Below are 17,500 nucleotides of genomic sequence, written 5' to 3'. Positions count from 1 at the left end.
GACGTCAGTGAAGATCACGTTAATTATACAGATTAATATTAATAAGTTGTTCGGGGTGGATTTTTCCTCTAATACGAATAAACTTTCTTCTGCAGAGTGACACACACACGTGTGAGAAGCTTGTGTATATCTTCTTTATTCACAATATAATATTATTCATTCCTTCATCTTCTGGAACCGGTTTATCGTGGAACACTGGGCATGAGGAGGGAATTTACCCTCAACGCAGCACGTTATTGTGCTGAACGCTGAACACTGAGAACTCCTTCACACCTTCTGAACCTACGCTTCCGGTACTGCTGAACAGCCGAGCGTTTCTAATCTGCGCTTTCCTTTAATGAGCTGTCGAATCATTACCTCTAATAAGTGTCTATTTTTGTGCCTATTATCCGCGTCTATTTTTGTTCCAGCTGATATTACAGCCTTATAAAGTAATCGTTACGTGAGTTACGAAGGAATAAATGAAAACTTTTTATGGCAACTAGCAGAACAACGGTTTGAACGATTCATAAAGACATGCTAATATGCTAACACGGGCAACGCTTACCTCAAGAGCTGAGACTATTAAACATTTAATACACTTTACTGACTATTATTTACTGTTAACTCTAAATTCACGCAAATTTCTTTTTCATTTTCGCGACACAGCAGGTGATTATTAGCAAAAATGTTGCTTCTCAAAGTTCTGAATTATTTCCTCCAGTCTGTCACCATGAGTAGCTGATGAATGACCACATCATCTGATTGATTATATTAAATATTACCACAAGTATATACAATAATTAGGTTCTTGAGGGTGGATTTTTACTTTAATACGAATAAACCTTCTAAAAACTTAATGTTCGCCATTTTGGGCTCAGCCCAGGAGTGTAGATTTTCATGAAGTATTAAAAGTTCAAGACTTTTTAATACCAAAATGTGGCAAATTCAACACTCTCACTTTCAATGCCTTTAAATCTGTATCAGCTTTGTGTTATGGCTTTAGATGAACAGGTCAGTGTAGTTACGTGTCGCGGTTAGTCACAGTGTTTAATCGAGCCGTTAACTCACTGCGGACATTTTCAAAATACTGATTATCATTTTCCCGTTCGCTTTTCACCCGATCGACTTCCTTACTGCAGTCGTTCTCATCACGTCTCTTTCCAGCTGCAACTCCTTCTGGATTTGCCCTAAAAATCATACTTTATTATGCAACAGTTAGTTCCGTTCCGCTAATCTGATTGGTCGACCGGCATTCCGAGACTGCCTGTATTCCCTATAACCACACTGGGACGTTTCGCGCTCGTCTGTAAAATTCCACTTCCTAGTTCGAAACCGTTACTGCAGTAGTGCTGGCAAACGTTGGAAAGTTTTCAGGAATATAACTTTTGACATAAAATATTTAAAAAGCTTTGTCACATGAAGAAGGGACGCTAATTTTACCAGAAGCTCCTTTAACTTGGACGTACAAATCATCATGATTCAGCTAGCCATATATCCGACATGCTATAAACCGAGCGTGGCTTCTTTGGGATCTGTTTCCTCAAGCGGAGCAAAAATAAACAGAACATTTGGCCATATTGTGTCAACTTACTCAATGTTAATTTCTTATTTGTAGAAGTTTAGTGTAAAAGCATTGAACACGACCAGAACCAAAGCAACTATCTGTTTTTTTCCCCTCAGTGTTCCACTTTTCCTCCTCTCTCTTTCTCATTTCAATTAACAACAACAACAAGATAAATACTGACAGTGTAGCAGATTAAAAATGTAAAAAATGTAAATGTAAAAATCTCTCTCAAAAATATCTGGAAGAACAGTTAGGTGATTTAATCTTTTTTTTTTCCTGTTGTATACAAGAACGTACGAAGATTTCACGATAGATTTTGCCGTGAGCTTTCATCTCCGGCTTGTGTGTTTTATCTTGCTGTGAAAATCTCAGACCATAAAAACCCGGAAGAGTGCGGCAAATTCTTAAAGCTAATAGACTATTTAGCAAAAGTGCTAGTGAATTATCTACAGCTTAAATTTTACGTAGCCTCATTTTAAGTAAGCTTAATAAAACAACATGAATTCAGTGTTAAAAACAGAGGCTTCACATCCTAAACCGGGGAATTTGAACATTTTTATTGCGAACACATTTTGTTTTCAGGGTCATTATCATATCTAAAACACACAGAGTGTTAGTATTGCCATACACGAGCTTATGCATTTCGATACACTTTGCATGTTCCTTCAGTGTCTGTGTGGATTTCCTCCACGTTCTCGGGTTTCCTTCCATCTCCAGCGTTGCTGTTTTCCCACCAAATTTGGAAAGAGTGAAATGCATTCATGGGTGAAATTAAAGGTTGTGTTTCTTTGGCTACTTTCAAGATGCACCAGAAACACTTAGATTCATACAAAATGAAAATTAATTGTCTTATAAATGTGTTCTGCTGCAGGCGTTAAATACAGATAGACAGACAGAACAAAGGAAAAGTGATAGAAGAAAAAACAAAAAAACATGAACATAGTACGTTTGTGAATGGAAACATTTGTTTGGGGCGAGTTTTAACTTCTGATGAGTGTGTTTTATGAGGATGGAGATTATTGCAGAACATGGCAACCCTGTCTGCCTCCCAAAAAAAACAAAACAGAACTGTAGTGATTCAGGGGCCATTTACGTTCATGACAACGTTTTCAGCCAAAAACGGGAAACGTTTTATGCGTTTTGCCTGTCCGTTTACACGACAACAGCGTTTTGGGGACTGAAAACACATATTTTTGAAAACGGGTTTCAAAGTGCAAGTTTTTAAAAACGCTGCCGTTATCGTCTCCATGTAAACACTTGATACGGGAATCTTTGAAAACGGTGACGTCATGCGCATGTAGACATGCGCAGTACGTGTCTATTGTAAAGGCAAGCGCGAACAGCTACTGGCCTGGAATACGTAATACAGCGTTTTTGGCCATTATCGCGGATATGTGTAAACGTGAATCGTTTTGAAAACGTTGTGGTGTATACGTGAAACTTTTTGAAAACGCAAGAGAAGAACTTTTCCGTTTTTGACTACGTCGTTTTCGTGTAAACATAGCCTCAGTAGGTGGCCTGGCTTCTCTAAATTACTCTACGTGTGAACGAATGTGCTCATGGTGTGTGCTGCGATGGACTGGTGTCCCATCCAGTGATTCCCGTCTTCCACCCAGTATTCCTGGGAGAGTTTCTGGATCCACCGCGACCCTGACGAGGATAAAGATGAATAAATAAAAGAATGAATCCATGTTGAGTCCGTTTGACGGATCTGATGTCAGCAGACACAATAACAGAGATCAAGAAAGCAGCTCTATAATAGCTGCAGTGATGCATGTGTGTGTGTGTGTGTGTGTGTGTGTGTTGGAAATAGAGATTTGTTAGGACATATGTTTGTGTCTGTCTCAGTCGTTGAGTTGTTGGGTGTGTGCAGCGCAGGTTCAGTTCAGAGGATGCCATTTAAAACCGTGAGATTCCCCGGAGGGCTTAGAGAGCCTCTGATCACACTCGCAGCAGCACTTGGAGCTGTAGCTTTGTGTTCCATCCATCTGTCGTGTCACTGAACCACCCACTTTCAGCTGACGCGTGGCCACGAGACATCGAGCGCTTCATCTTCTCCATTTAGCACAGTGCAGCATCTGAATACTGAGCGCACACGAGCGCACACGAGTGGTATTAGGATCGTAGGCGCGATGATCTGGAGATTTATGTGCGTAGTCAAAGCTCGAGGTGTTGGAAGTGAATCATGGCTGTTCTCTCAAGATCATTTCCCGTCACGGTCGTATCCGATCGTAATGTTTTTGCAGATCCAAAATTCAAGGCAGCTTTCTGAGAGCTTTCTCATGTGTTGCCATTCCTCTCCCATTCCGAATGTCTGCTGGACTTCCAGCTGCTGCCCAGATGTGATAAGAATGTGAGGAAAGGAAATTTGGTGAATGATATTTATTACTAGGAAGAACAGATATTGTCCTGAGTGACAGAGCACTGATATCTCTATGGCCTGACGTGACACTCGTTTGTTTCTGCATCGGGTGCCACCCTTTTCTTATGTGATCACTTGCAAACAAACAGATTCATTGTGAGAGTGTGTGTGTGTGTGTGTGTGTGTGTGTATGAGATGAGCCAGTCTGTCCAGGGTGATGAAGCTGTGACTTTGGCTTGGAGTGATATCTTTCTAGTACAATGAGAATTGATTTTTTCTGAACAACACCCTTCATGTAGTGCAATTATTCAGACTGTACGGCATTTAAAAGAGGCATTTAAGCATAACGTTGGTGTTTAATATGTTATTTGTAATGTTGTGTAGTATTACGTAGCACAGTATTGCACTTCTCAGCTGAGATTAATCATTTTATATCACATTTGTTTACATTCATCAGGGTTCTCTCCCAGCATGCATTATGCAGATCCATGAAACAGTCCCTGGTGAACCTTCACTAGAACTTGCGAGTAAAAACTGCTTGTTTACGCGTTTGAATTTTGTACGCCGCAGTTCTTCCATGTTCTTCCATTCAAATATGTATGGATGGATATCGCTGTGTAATAATATATCCAAAAACTCTCTCCTGATGAATCATCTGCCTCACTGGAGTAATTTAAGCTCTCTATTGTAATGCTGATCTGAGGAAGGTTAAAATACAAAATTATAGCCTCATGAGACTCTATTGAACCCTTTTACTCAAAGCCGAGGTCTCAGAATAGTTCTGCGCCACCAGGTATTGGATCCAGTTTGTGCTGAATTTGGTATGAATGACGTCAATAAGTAGGCAACGCTTGTTTTTTTTTTTACATCTTTATAAATCAACACACACCTTCCTTATCAATGGAGAGAAATGAAATGTGTTGTCCAAGAGCGAAAGCTTGAACCGTTTGTTTGTAACGCATATTTCTATCTTCCTGATTAAATAAAATCAACACGATTGAAACACAAGGTTAGCATGATTATACGTGGCTATCATAAGACGAAGCTAGCGTGTCTCTAACTTTCAACAGACATTTTCTTCTGCATTAACCAGTGAGATGAGATTTTTTTTTTTATTTTGGCTGGTGTGTAGCTTTATTACTATTATTAGAATGATTTTTTGGTCCTTATTACTTGGCAATAAACTATACGTGGTTCTGGGTAGATGAACGTTGCTTTACTATGTGATTGTTTGCAGAAACACATAAAGATGACTTTTTTTTTACTACGTCTTTATGAGAACATGTGAGTCTATCATGAGGAAACTGAAAAATGAGGAATTTTAATTAAATTTCTATTTTACTGGAAGGTTTTTGGTTCTCAGGGGTATTTTCTCCTAATAGCACCAGAGAGGCAGCGGTTCAGGCCACAGTTCTAGGAATCTTTATGATTTTTTCAAATGTCATGTCAATGATTGGACAATTAAAAAACAACAACTTACATCTGGAGCCCTGCTCTCATGGAATTTTGTGGTCGTGAAGATCTTTAATACTATGCAAAAAAAAAAAAAAAAGGTTTGTGTGAGAACAGAAACCTACTGTGAAGGCGTAGAAGAGACGAGAATGGTCTGGAGTAGGTTGGAGGCATAATATGAAGGCAATTTAAGAGAGAAGAGAGAGTTCGGATAAAAGCAACTGCAGAGCTCCCAGGAGACTCCAACATTCCTCGTCTGTGTCCTGTCTCTTTCCCTCGCTCTCTCTGTTTACTCCACAATCAATACTTTCTCGTGAGAAGCTCATCTCTGAGATTATTGTATCCATCTTCTTCCTCTTTCTGCTCCCTCTGCGCCAAGAAGCCCAGAAAATGGAGGAATTACCTTCCAAGAAAAAGAACGTGAGAATGCTGGATGTTGAAAAGGTGCTAGAAAGTTTATCATTAATTGAGACAGTGCCTGTTTGGAAACTGGATAAAGTTATAGACTGTGGATTTAACAGACCATATCTGGTAAATTACGTCTTCATTTACATTCCCAACATATCAAGTGCTTAAGGGTACTGACATACCACAATGCAGTCAGTTTACATTACACACCATGATGTAGCTGCTTCGTATTAACCTGCATATTTGTGGCCCAGACAGTAAAAGTCTAACGAGTCTGAGAAGAAAAGGAAGATGAAAATGACTGTTATGGCTGCCATCGGTGAAGCATTGCATTCTTTCTGCACAGTTGAGTTTGTATGCAGACGCTTTGAATTTGACAGATGAGTGCAAGACATTTTTTTATCTGATTATTTCTGAGCAGCGTTAGCTCGAAAAAAAAACAAAAAACAATTGGCCCTGTATAGATGGGATTGGTGGCAAAGCTCGTGGATCATCTTGTGTATTTATACTTCTGCTTGGAGCTTTGTGCAATTGTGACTCACCTTCTGCTCTTGTGTATGGTCCCACATGGATACCTTAAAGATATACACTTTCCAAAAACAGTTTATGTGCAAGTCTCACCTTCGCTTCAGTGGATAATCTCACCTTGATACTGTATTGCTATACCAAAGAACTGCTGCTGTAATCATAAAGACTGTCCTGTGCTCATCCCAGGACCTGTATTCACATTATACTCATTCTGAACATCCTTTCAACACACTTAGTGCTGTTTGACTTTACTCTTCTACAAGTGTATACTATAATGTCGAATCCGAGAAATGGAATTTTTCTAAATGTTTACTTTGCAAAGTTCCAGCTCATAAAAATCCCGTAAAGAATGAACAACTCGCTCCAGTCTTCTAATGTTGATTAATGAAAAACTTTAGGGCAACTTCTGGTCAGGATTTAATTTGACAATTTGATTTCAATCCAAATTTTAAAAAGTCCTTCTCTCAGAAGGTCCAAGTCTTCTTTTTCATGCTTTTCATTAATGGTTACTGAGTAGAATTTGATAAAAAGAAGCATGAATTGAGTACTGAACTTTAGTAGTACATCAAATTTCAGTTAATCTATGATTATTTGATTATATAAATATTATTATAAGTGGACGTGCCACATGGATGTGCTTGGGTCTCTGTAATGGTGAAATAAAAATGTCCTGTTAAATTAATAACGTAACACTAATGGATGGTGTAAGAAATGTGATGTGGCAACAATTATTTATTCGTTCATCTTCAGTAACCGTTTTATCCTGGTCAGGGTAAAATTTGTCAAATTATTTGTCAGACAGTTAACCCGAGATCAGGATCGAACCAAGGACCCTGGAGCTGTGAGACACTGATGTTATGCATCTTTGAAATGTGTGATTCACATCATGGAAATCAGCATTCTATTAATTCTATTAATTACGCATCTAATGTAATTGCAGCGTTTGAACACCAGAGATCCCAATCTGCACAACCCATAGAGTTCTAGATCACAATGACCGATACGCATTATGTTTTATATGGTTGCACAACCACGTTAGAACTTTTAAAAAGAGCTCATCAGTAGCTTTCAAACGACACCAGCCCTGCATCACTCCGATCTGCAGTGCCAGAGAAAGAGGCAGTAGAAGTCTGGCATTTTAGCCGACTTTGGAGCTCTATTTCTGGTTAAAATGACGCCTCAGATGCTGCTACGGAGCTCAATATGTTTCATTCGATCATTTTCCCCCGTTCAGAGGCTTCGTTTATTCATTCAAAATTTTTGAAAAAATTTGAAAAAAACTTATAAATTTTTTATTTATTTTTAAGATATAGTGAAACTGTAGTACCTTTATTTACATCATTAAACCTCTGTTCATTGTAATTTTAGAGCTATTTACATTTTTACAGACAAAAATGCACATTACATTGTTTAAGATTCAGAAATAAAAAGAAGTCTTTTCCGTCATAACTTTTTATTCAAATTTTGTTCAAAATATTCTGAGAAATGAACTGAACTGCGAAGCCAGTATCCTGAATCAAATCGAAGTGTATCGTTACACCTCTATTACCCGCTATTTCATCGGCCACAACAAATATTACTACAGTTACATTAGCCAACCCAGTGCTTTTTATATAATGGCTTCTTGCATTATTATTCACTATTATTCACTATAGACATTATCTTTCACTCACTCTGTAACTAAACACCTAAATATTTGTGTAACTTCACATCGAACTCCTCTGAGAGCTAGTATGTTGGGGGATTAGTGTAACTGCATAACAGTCATTTGAATGATTAAGTCGATGGCCTCCGCAGTTGGTCCATTCAGACTGTTGACAGCTTGTAGTTTAGGGGCAATCATGCTGTGAGATGATGACTCAAAGGTACGTGAGGTACACTTGACATTACACATGAAATTCAGATCTCCTCGCGAGGACGTGACAGCTGTTCAGCAACAAGCCAGGCTCGTTTCAATAAAGAGTATATTTAGCACATTTATGGATATCCTCGTGAAGGATAGAATACTTCTAGTTACATTTAGGTAAGTGCACTTGTGTTGTCATTGCTGTTGACATTATGGAGTAGACCATCTGAAGCTCAGGTCCTAACCCTGGACACAGTGTAAAGCGATCCTGGCCTCCTCAGCGTCACCTCTTTTATCTACAGCTGGCTGTGTTTAGTAGGAGGAGCGAGGGGGAAGAGGGTCAGTGGAAGCACAGCTGGTCTGACCTTCCCCAAACCAGCTGCCATAACAAAGGACCCCAGTGAGCCTTCTAAAATGATGGCTGGCTAGAGAGTCTTTTTTTCCTCCCATTTCCCCTCAGTCTCCCCCTCTCTCTGACTCCATTCTATCCCTATAAATGTGTCCCAGCTGTTTAGGTTTTTTCACTTCTCTTTTTCCCGAAAGTGACCTCCCTTATGCTGAATTAACCTCACCCCATACGCATTCAGGACACTAACAATACGCACACACAGGCACATGTGTATGTGCCACACCCTTTTATACAAGAGTATAAGCCTACCCAGTAAGGATGTGTATCAAGTTTAGGTCATAAAAGAAAAATCCACCCTGAACAATTAATCTTTAACGATTAATCTTTCAGTGAGTTTCAGTGACATCTTGGTGACATCTTGGTCTATTGTAACTTCAGTTAACGGTCTCCTACGTTACCCACAATGCTGTTCAACTACCTGTTGCTCGTGGTTCCATGATAGTGGATTTTATCTCAACCTAAAGAGAGAGATGCAGCTGAATCTTCGCTACTTAGCCTATCAGATCTCCCGCAATTCAGTGCAGCTGTGTCGTATATCTCCAGTGCATTCTGGAACTCTGAGTCCAAAGTTTGCTGTCGCTGTTAAGTGGATCGACGTTGGATTTCTCATTAATGTGCCATTGAACTTTGCTGGAAAATGGTGAGTGAGAAAAGAAAAGCTTTTGTTTTTTAGGCGCAGGTGAAACCTGACCATTAAACTCCAGTGTAATTACACTAGCAATGCCGCGTCGTGATGTGATATCGGCACGTCAGACAACCGCTACCTTCTCACAGGATAACAAAAATATAGAATCAACCAACTAATTAGCACCAGAATGACTGATCACATCAGGCATATTTCAATACAAACATATTTACTGTGCTTCTGGGTGGAGTTTTTCTTTCAGTCCACAGGATCCAGCACAATATCATAGCTGAGGCAATACTAGAATCACAAGGATCATAGCCTTATATCCATGTGATACCACATGGTTCCTTTCTTTTCTATTATTCCACCAGTCAGAAGCAGCACGTGCCTTACAATTCACAGTGACTGGGACAAGGGGGTGTGGGGTGGAGGGGTGGAGGGGTGGAGGGGCTAGACATGCCCTTGTGCTCCTTTCCATTGTGGCCAACACACACTCCTGCTTGACAGACACGCGTGCTGACAAAAGCGAGTGGAGCATACCTTTGTCAATTATTTGCTGGGGGTTGGGTGTGGGGTTTGGTGGGGGTTCGGTGAAAAGATGAGATGCGGTCACCATCTGTGATTAATGCTTTAATCCCTTCACACCCACCCAACAACCTTCCCCTTCTTCAATCTCAGCTTTTGTCTCGACACACTTTCTGGATCAGTGCCATTGTTTTGCTTGGCCTTCGAAATGTTCTTGAGAGTGCTTCCATGAGGTCCTGCCGCTGCCCCTGCTTACCATATTCCACTCGTCTTTTACTATTCCTTTTCATGCTTTTGTTTGTGAGGAACGTTTGGTGCCCTCAGGAAGCTTTCGTGCCCTAGCTGATGATTCTGATTGTGCTTTTTGTCAAAGTGGAGAGCGCTGTCTTTGTTTTAAAGCAGCTCTGCTGAAACACTCGTGCTGAAAGTCTATCCAGAAGGCCAGCACACATGCTCGTCTTTTTGCCTGTTTAAACGTTACAGACAGCTGGCCTCCAAACGGCTGACATTCATCACGGCTCTACTGCTATCTCTAATGCTTTCTTTTAGTATGGATCAATATGTTACATCTACTCCATGAAGAGGATCCATTACACTGTACAGATATAAGCTGCCATCACATCCCAGTCAATCAGCCGCAAATAACCGCACTTCATCCCATCTTGTTCGGGTGTTTGCTGTGGACTGATTATCAGCCTGGCGTTTGGTGGTTATTTTGAGGTGATGGGAACAGTAAAAGATTTCTGGCCATGTGAGCTGCTAATGGCTTGCTGAGATAGAATTGCTGTCAGACTACACAGTTCCGGTAGATACTTCCTAGTGACTTGCTGGCACTTTGGGTATCTTAAAAGCTCTATTGATTTTGTTGAACCTTTCTTGCCTTTCGCATTGGATGGCAAATGGTGCGCATATGAGCTTATAAGTCAAACCAGGTTTATATTTACAGATCTACTGAAAACTTTTATAATGCTGTAACTCAAGTATAAAGGCTTTTTGATGCATTACAGATGTGGCCCCACTCCAACATTTTTCTGCTTTTTGTAATATAACACACCTGATTCAACTCAGCAGCCGATCTCCAAGCACTTAGTCAATTGGTTTAGATATTTTACACCAACCTAAATGTGAAACTGTGTAGAACATCTGCAGACATAGTCAGGACAGGGAGTTGGATCTGCTGCGTTAGGGAAAGTTTGTTTAACTCCTCTTTACATGGAATAAACAAAGTCTTTGTGTATCTTTGGTAAGAATACTGCCAGAGCTCAGTCGTAGTAATGGGTTCACCGGTGTTTGGTGCATCTCTGTCTTGCGTAGTGACGTTTACCGTGTCACCACATGGCCCAAAGCAGCTGTCCCCCTCCATTAGCATGACAAAGCTGCCCGCCCCGCCGCTTGCACCGGACGCCACAAGCTATCAAGAAGGAGCCATGTGGCATGTCCCAGCACTTCTGTGGGCCATCTGTGGGCTTGCACTCTTCTTCTCTCCCTCAGCTCACATGTAGTAATGCTGTACTGGAGTGTAGTTACAGGTCTTGGTAAACAGAACTGACTCAGACAAATTAGATGGGAATACTTGTGCAAAAACAGTAATTGTCTGTACACTGTGGTTTGGTCTCTGTCACACTGAATAACAAGCTCAAAGTGAACTGTGTACATATGAGCAACTTTGCAGTAACAATAACTACAACATAATGTACAAACTTTAGCAAACTATGGAGCTCTCTGCACATTAAACCTAAAGGATCCTTCACTGGGTTCAGATTAGCGTTCCTTATTCTCATAACTACACACCTTTTCCTATTAATTAATCAGTAGTTACTGAATAGACATGTATTATACTAGGTACTGAATACTACTGTATGCTTTACTATGAATAGTTGAATAATAAGCAGGGATTTAAAGGGTTAAACCCCTGCATTGAGTTAAGCTGAGAGTGAAGAGTTCAAAAAAGTTTTGTTTTAATTTGTATTGTTGTATATTGTGTTTTAAAATGCACATCACATATTATTTCACTGTTATATTTACTTTGTTGTACTACAAAGAATGTAAATGGCTTCGTATCCACTGAGACAACAATATTTTGAGACCTTGGATTTGCAACAAAGAAATGATGTTTACATTTTACTAAGTTTGCAGGTGTATCAGGAATGCAATGGGTCTTAAGTACATCTTGATGACATACATTTCCAAAATACAACCACTGTGAGTGTACATAACTCTTCTCAAACTATATAAAAGAATGTTGTATGATTGTGTCTTTGTGAGTTTATGAAAATAAAACAGTGAAGAATGAATACAGCAAGTTTGCACTCAGTGCCACGAAGCAGTGACGCTGCTCGCCTGTCAACGTCTCCTTCAACTGAGACACTCAGCCATGAAACCCCTGATAGCAGCGGTTGCTATGGGAGCTGGTTGCCAAGCGGCGGAGGGGAGGATGTGTGTGTGTGTGTGTGTGTGTGTGTGTGTGTGTGTGTGTGTGTGGTCTTTGGGGGTGGTTGTTGTTGACACCAAAGTCAGCTTGACGGACTTCCGAGTGCTCTCTTGCTCACGGGACTCATGGCGAGTACAATCAGAAGGAAGAAAGAAAAAAATGGATGGCACTGGAGAGTTGGATAGAAGAGATAGAGAAAAATCACACCACATAATATAACACTTCTGCTCTTCCAGTTTTTTTTACTTTCAATAACCTAAAGACACTTAGAACAGCTAAAGACATACACACATGCACATAAAGACACGTTCATAAAGACACACATAAAGACACGTAATCGGTGCAGTTCTGAGGGAACCTTGGTAGATTTTACACCTGGGAGAACATTGTGAAGAGTTTTGAAGATGGTTCAGTGTGTTAAGTGTTAGATTGTCAGGAAGGATGTAAGATTGTGCTTCTGAGACAGTCAGATGGGCTGGACGAGTTGCCGAGAGGTCGTGTTTGTGTCAGCATGAGCTGGGAGCTCCCCTCCATGGTGATGGAGCTGAATGCAGGCTTGAGAGAGAAAGAGATATGATCCAGTCTTCATTTGGCAATCAGAGCGCTCTCTCCTCTCAGAACTGCTGCCCAGAAAAACACCAGAATGAAAAGACGATCTGTTTAGGAATTCAAGTCAGAAGGCTCTGTTATGACATAAATAGTGCGTGCTTGAAATTTATTGTTTATGCCACACTACAGCGCAGCTGAATTCTCGAATTCTGACAGTAGTTCCAGCTGTAAAATAAATGATATGTTTATATTAATGCACTCATTCTCACGTGTTATTGTTCCTATGGTAACAGCTCATACATAAGTGCTTATATCTCAGACACTCCACATAATTGAAGGCTAATAATAAAAAAACGGATAAAAAAAACCCCTCTGTGTTGTTAACAAAGAAAGAGCTCCAGTTCTTGATGTGGTGAGGTTTTCTGCCAGGAGATGTACATGGAACACTAACGAGTATCAGGGCTTTGTAACAGTCAGGAAGTTTCCCAAGTTTATGTTTTCCGTTTTTTGTTAGCATGACAAGCTGCATTGTTTTGACAATTGTTAGCAAATCGCTTTGCTGTTATAGTATTATGTTTTATTATTTTCATTATAACATAAATAACCTTAATGCTAGTCTAACGTTATGTAACGTAACGTTTATGCTAAGTAACGTTAATGCCAATAATGTTGGCCTGGCTTCAAAAGGGCACAAAGAGAACGCATGAGTCAGACAATGACACAAACACACACACATAATATAATAATAATAAATCTAATACTATATAATATCATATAGATATTGCATTATTATATTATTATGTTATTACAGTAAAATATAGATGTTATGTTATTATTCTGTATTATAAAATTAATTGTTGGGCAAATGGTTGTTCCTTTGAGTAAATAAATTTATGTTGTGAACATCAGTGATATCTCCTAGTATCTTTTATTCACTGTACAAATTCAGAATGTAATAATTAATGATTAGCTGATACACACGCCAGCATGGGAATAAGGAGAGTACTGGCCCTTTTTTCCACTTCAAGCACTGTGTATAACCGTCCTTCTTTTTATGTCAAACTGTTTTTGTGTTTGTTGCCAAAAAGCTCTATTTTTGTCTCATCGGACCATCGAACTCGGTTCCAGTCAAAGTTCCAGTAGCTTCTACCTAACTCCAGGCACTGACGTTTGTGGTCAGATGACAGAAAAGCCGTTCTTCTTGCACATCTTTACAGTAGTTTGTTGCTGTTGAGGTGGTGTGTAATTTGGAGACATAAAATGCTACGATCTCTGTGATTCTTGTAGAATTTTTTTGCATAACTGTCCTCCTCACTGTGCATTTTCTGCCATTTTCATCAATAGCTTTTGCCTGATTTATGAAAGTCAACATAATTCTGTCTCATTTCATGGATGTATTCTCAAATCTTCCACATTTTGATGAATGACTTTGAGAGAATTTGGTTTTCGGCCTCATATTTATACCCCAGTGAAACAGGAAGTCATGGGTGACCACTTAAAACTAACTAAACACTCAAGTGAACTTTAAAAAGTAAAAGATAAATGAGAACATGCTTCAGTTACATTTGGTTTATAAGAAATTCTTGGGGAGCCAATAATCTATACATGTGGTTTTGTTAAAAAAAAAATTCTTTAGAATGAATTTATGTCCTAATTTATGTCATAATTGTTTAATATCATGTGTGAGATTAACAACAACCACAAACATGTTTCACAACCTTTTCTGCCTGTCTATACCAGTTGTGCCAGTTGTTCTGGAGCTGACTGTGTCACTTCCTTTTCCCTTTTTCCGAAACTGGATGAAAGAAAAACATCACCTCATCTTTTTCCAATCTTCAACTGTCTCATATTTCTGTTCTTGGCTGTCAGGAGTGGAACCCTTCTGCTGTTGCACAACATCTACTTCAAAGTTAGACATCTTGTGCACTGTGAGGTGCTTTTCTGCTCACCGCGGTTGTAAAGAGTGGTTATTTGCATTAACATAGGCTTCCTTTTAGCTTGAGCCAGTCTGGTCATTCTCCTCTGACCTCTCTCATCAACAAGGCGTTTCTACCCACGTACCTGCTGCTCAATTAATGTTTTTTAATGATCCATTTTGTGTTAATTCTATGTAAATTCTGTGTAGACAATGCAGTGTGAAAATTCTGAAATCTGGCACCAACAACCATGCCTCAGTCAGATTCACAGAGATCACACTTTTTCTTCAGTCTGATGTTTAATGTGAACATTAACTGAAGCTCTTCACCTGCATCTGCATGATTTTATGCATTGCCACATGAGTTTACTGCATTAATGTGCAGGGTTTCAGGTTTTCCTATTAAAGTAGGTGTATAAGTCAAATTATCAGGGCATAATATCTTAAAATCCTAGAGATAGAGCCAGATAGAGCCTTATAATTCCAAGGTCCAGTCCCTAATCTTGCCTGTACTTGCCTGTATATATATTTCATATACTACTCAATTTGATTTTGTATTTTTTTTTACTTTTACTAAACATAGTCCCCCTGGCTCCTGGAGACAAGAGAGCATCGATTGGCTCTAAAACAGGACTGTAACTGTAGCTAACAGGCAGTGATTCATGTTTTCCTTGTTTTTGTGTAGAATGTCTTAAATGTAGGTTATCTCTCTCCTTATTTAAAATAAGCACAAATGTTGAACGTGTTTAAGCAAATTTTCCTTATAAACTACCCACAGCTTGGCAACCAACCAGAAGCTCTAGCAGCCTCTTGTGTAGGGTTTAGATGAGATGATTGAGTTTTATTTTGATAGTGGCCTGGTCACTTTTCAATTTTGCTCCAGTTTTTACTTGTACACAGAGTATTGAGTATGCATAGGCTAGTTTTCCTGAGATAGCAGCCCATAATGCAAGCATTTACCTGTAATTTATGAGACTTTAGAGAAAATTACATCATACAGCAAGAGTTTTTATCACGTATCCATAAAACATTCTTTTCACAGTTTAATCTAGACCAGCTGTAGACCGTGCCTTTATTTTGGAATAATGTCAAACCTTGCCTGTGCTTGCACTGCTGTAATTATGTTGTATTTCATTTTTCCCTGGAACTGTCTCAGCAAAAAAAAAAAAAAAAAAAAAAAAAAAAAGAAAGAAAGAACTGGCAGTGATTTTTAGTAAACTAAAAACCTGTCAGTGTGTGTATGTACCGTATGTTGTGTGTGAATGTATCTAAGTCCCATCTGCTCATTGACTTTGGGCGATGAGGCATCGAGGACAGAAAGTCTGGTTAAGTGTCCATATGAACACAATGAACCATCTCTGCTGGTGGGCTCGCATTTGGGTCAGGAGAAACTGGGACGGGCCGCGATCAATCCGCTGCCTACACCATTCCGTCTGGACGAGTTTCAATTAGGAAGACAAGATGATCCTCCTCCCAGCATGCTTCATCATAATTGATATGGACATGTTCGCATACACTTCTTTACCAGATGAATAATTTAATCCCTTCCAAGTACATTTACATTTACATTTGTGGCATTTGGCAGACGCCCTTATCCAGAGCGACTTACAATAGTGAGTAGGTTCATAATGAAAACAAAGAGCAGTTCATTAATTATTTTTTGGAAAGCATTTATATGACATGCGTGAGCAGGACGGATTTTAAGGATTTCAGTTATATGTATCGTTGCAGTGCAGTGGATAGAGTGTTTGCGCCTCACAGCTCCAAGGTACATGGTTCAGCCCGGAGCTCAGGTGTGGAGTTTTCTTGTTCTTCCAGTGTGGCAACCCATCCAGAGTGTATTCCCACTTCACTCTCAGTGTTCCCAGGATACATCCTCTGCAATGGACTGGCATTCTATCCAGCGTGTATTCCTACCTCACTTCCAGTATTCCCAGGATGGACTGACATCCCATCCAAGGTGTATTCCTTCCTTACTCCCAGTGTTCCCAGGATACGTCCTCTGCAATGGACTGGTGTCCCATCCAGAGTGCATTGTCACCTCACACCCAATGTTCCTAGGATAAGTCCTCTACAGTGGACTGGCATTCTATCCAAGGCTATTCCCACCTCATTCTGAGCGTTCCCAGGATAGGTCCTCTACGATGAGAGAGCATTCCATCTGAGGTATATTCCTGCCTCACACCCAGTGTTTCTAGGATAAGTCCTATGCAGTGGGATAGCGTCCCAGCCAAGGTGTATTCCCACTTCACTCCCAGTGTTCCCAGGATAGGTCCTCTGTAATGGACTGGCATCCCATTCAACGTGTATTCCCACATTACTCCCAGTGTTCTTAGGATAAGTCCTCGGCAGTGGGACAGCAGCGCATTCAGGTGTATTGTCACATATCCAGCATTCCTGGGATAGGCTCTTTATCCACCACAGCCCTGAACAGTGCAGGATAAAGCAGTTGCTGAAACTGCATGAAGATTAATAGGCTTATGGTTGGATGCAATAACAATACATCTTCTCAGGCTGCCCTGACACTAGGTGAGATTTTTTGTTTGCTGTTTGTTGCGTTATTGTCCCAAGCAGCATTTATCCATTAAAACCTCATTCGGAATTGCTTACTTCATCCATCATGGCATGTGTAACATTTATGAGCGTGCTACTGCAGCTGTGCTAGAGGAAGTAGGGGGACTGTAAGACTGTGCAGCTTAGTGCTTTGCCAGTAAAAGCAGCGAAGAGACTGAGAGCTGGTTACTGCCCAGTGCGCTCTCACTCTGTGAGATGAAGGGAGTGAAAGAAAGAGATGACAACGCAGACACCCTGCGCCACAGTGTGTCGAGAAGTGTGTCATTACTGTCCCCAGCCTAATCACCTTCCCTCTCCTCACTCATTCTCTCTCTCTCTCTCTCTCTC

The 17,500-nt window shown here is 40.1% G+C and overlaps 1 protein-coding gene across 3 annotated transcripts in view; it reads left to right on the top strand.

Moving 5' to 3' along the window:
* Positions 1–17,500, top strand: part of numbl (NUMB like endocytic adaptor protein) — a 62,007-nt gene that overhangs the window by 3,645 nt on the left and 40,862 nt on the right. The window contains exon 1 of one of the 3 annotated variants that reach the window (XM_053239845.1): positions 13,322–17,500. This exon is cut by the window's right edge and continues 319 nt beyond it. The exons of 1 other annotated variant lie outside the window; for it this stretch is intronic. The gene's annotated coding sequence lies outside the window, so the exon portion shown is untranslated. Of the gene's footprint in view, positions 1–13,321 lie in introns of those variants that run through there. One more of the 3 variants, XM_034310820.2, reaches the window with a different exon arrangement.

The sequence above is a fragment of the Pangasianodon hypophthalmus genome, chromosome 14 (assembly GCF_027358585.1).
Source record: "Pangasianodon hypophthalmus isolate fPanHyp1 chromosome 14, fPanHyp1.pri, whole genome shotgun sequence".
Classification (NCBI taxonomy): Eukaryota; Metazoa; Chordata; class Actinopteri; order Siluriformes; family Pangasiidae; genus Pangasianodon; species Pangasianodon hypophthalmus.
This window is presented reverse-complemented; position numbering and strand designations above follow the sequence as displayed.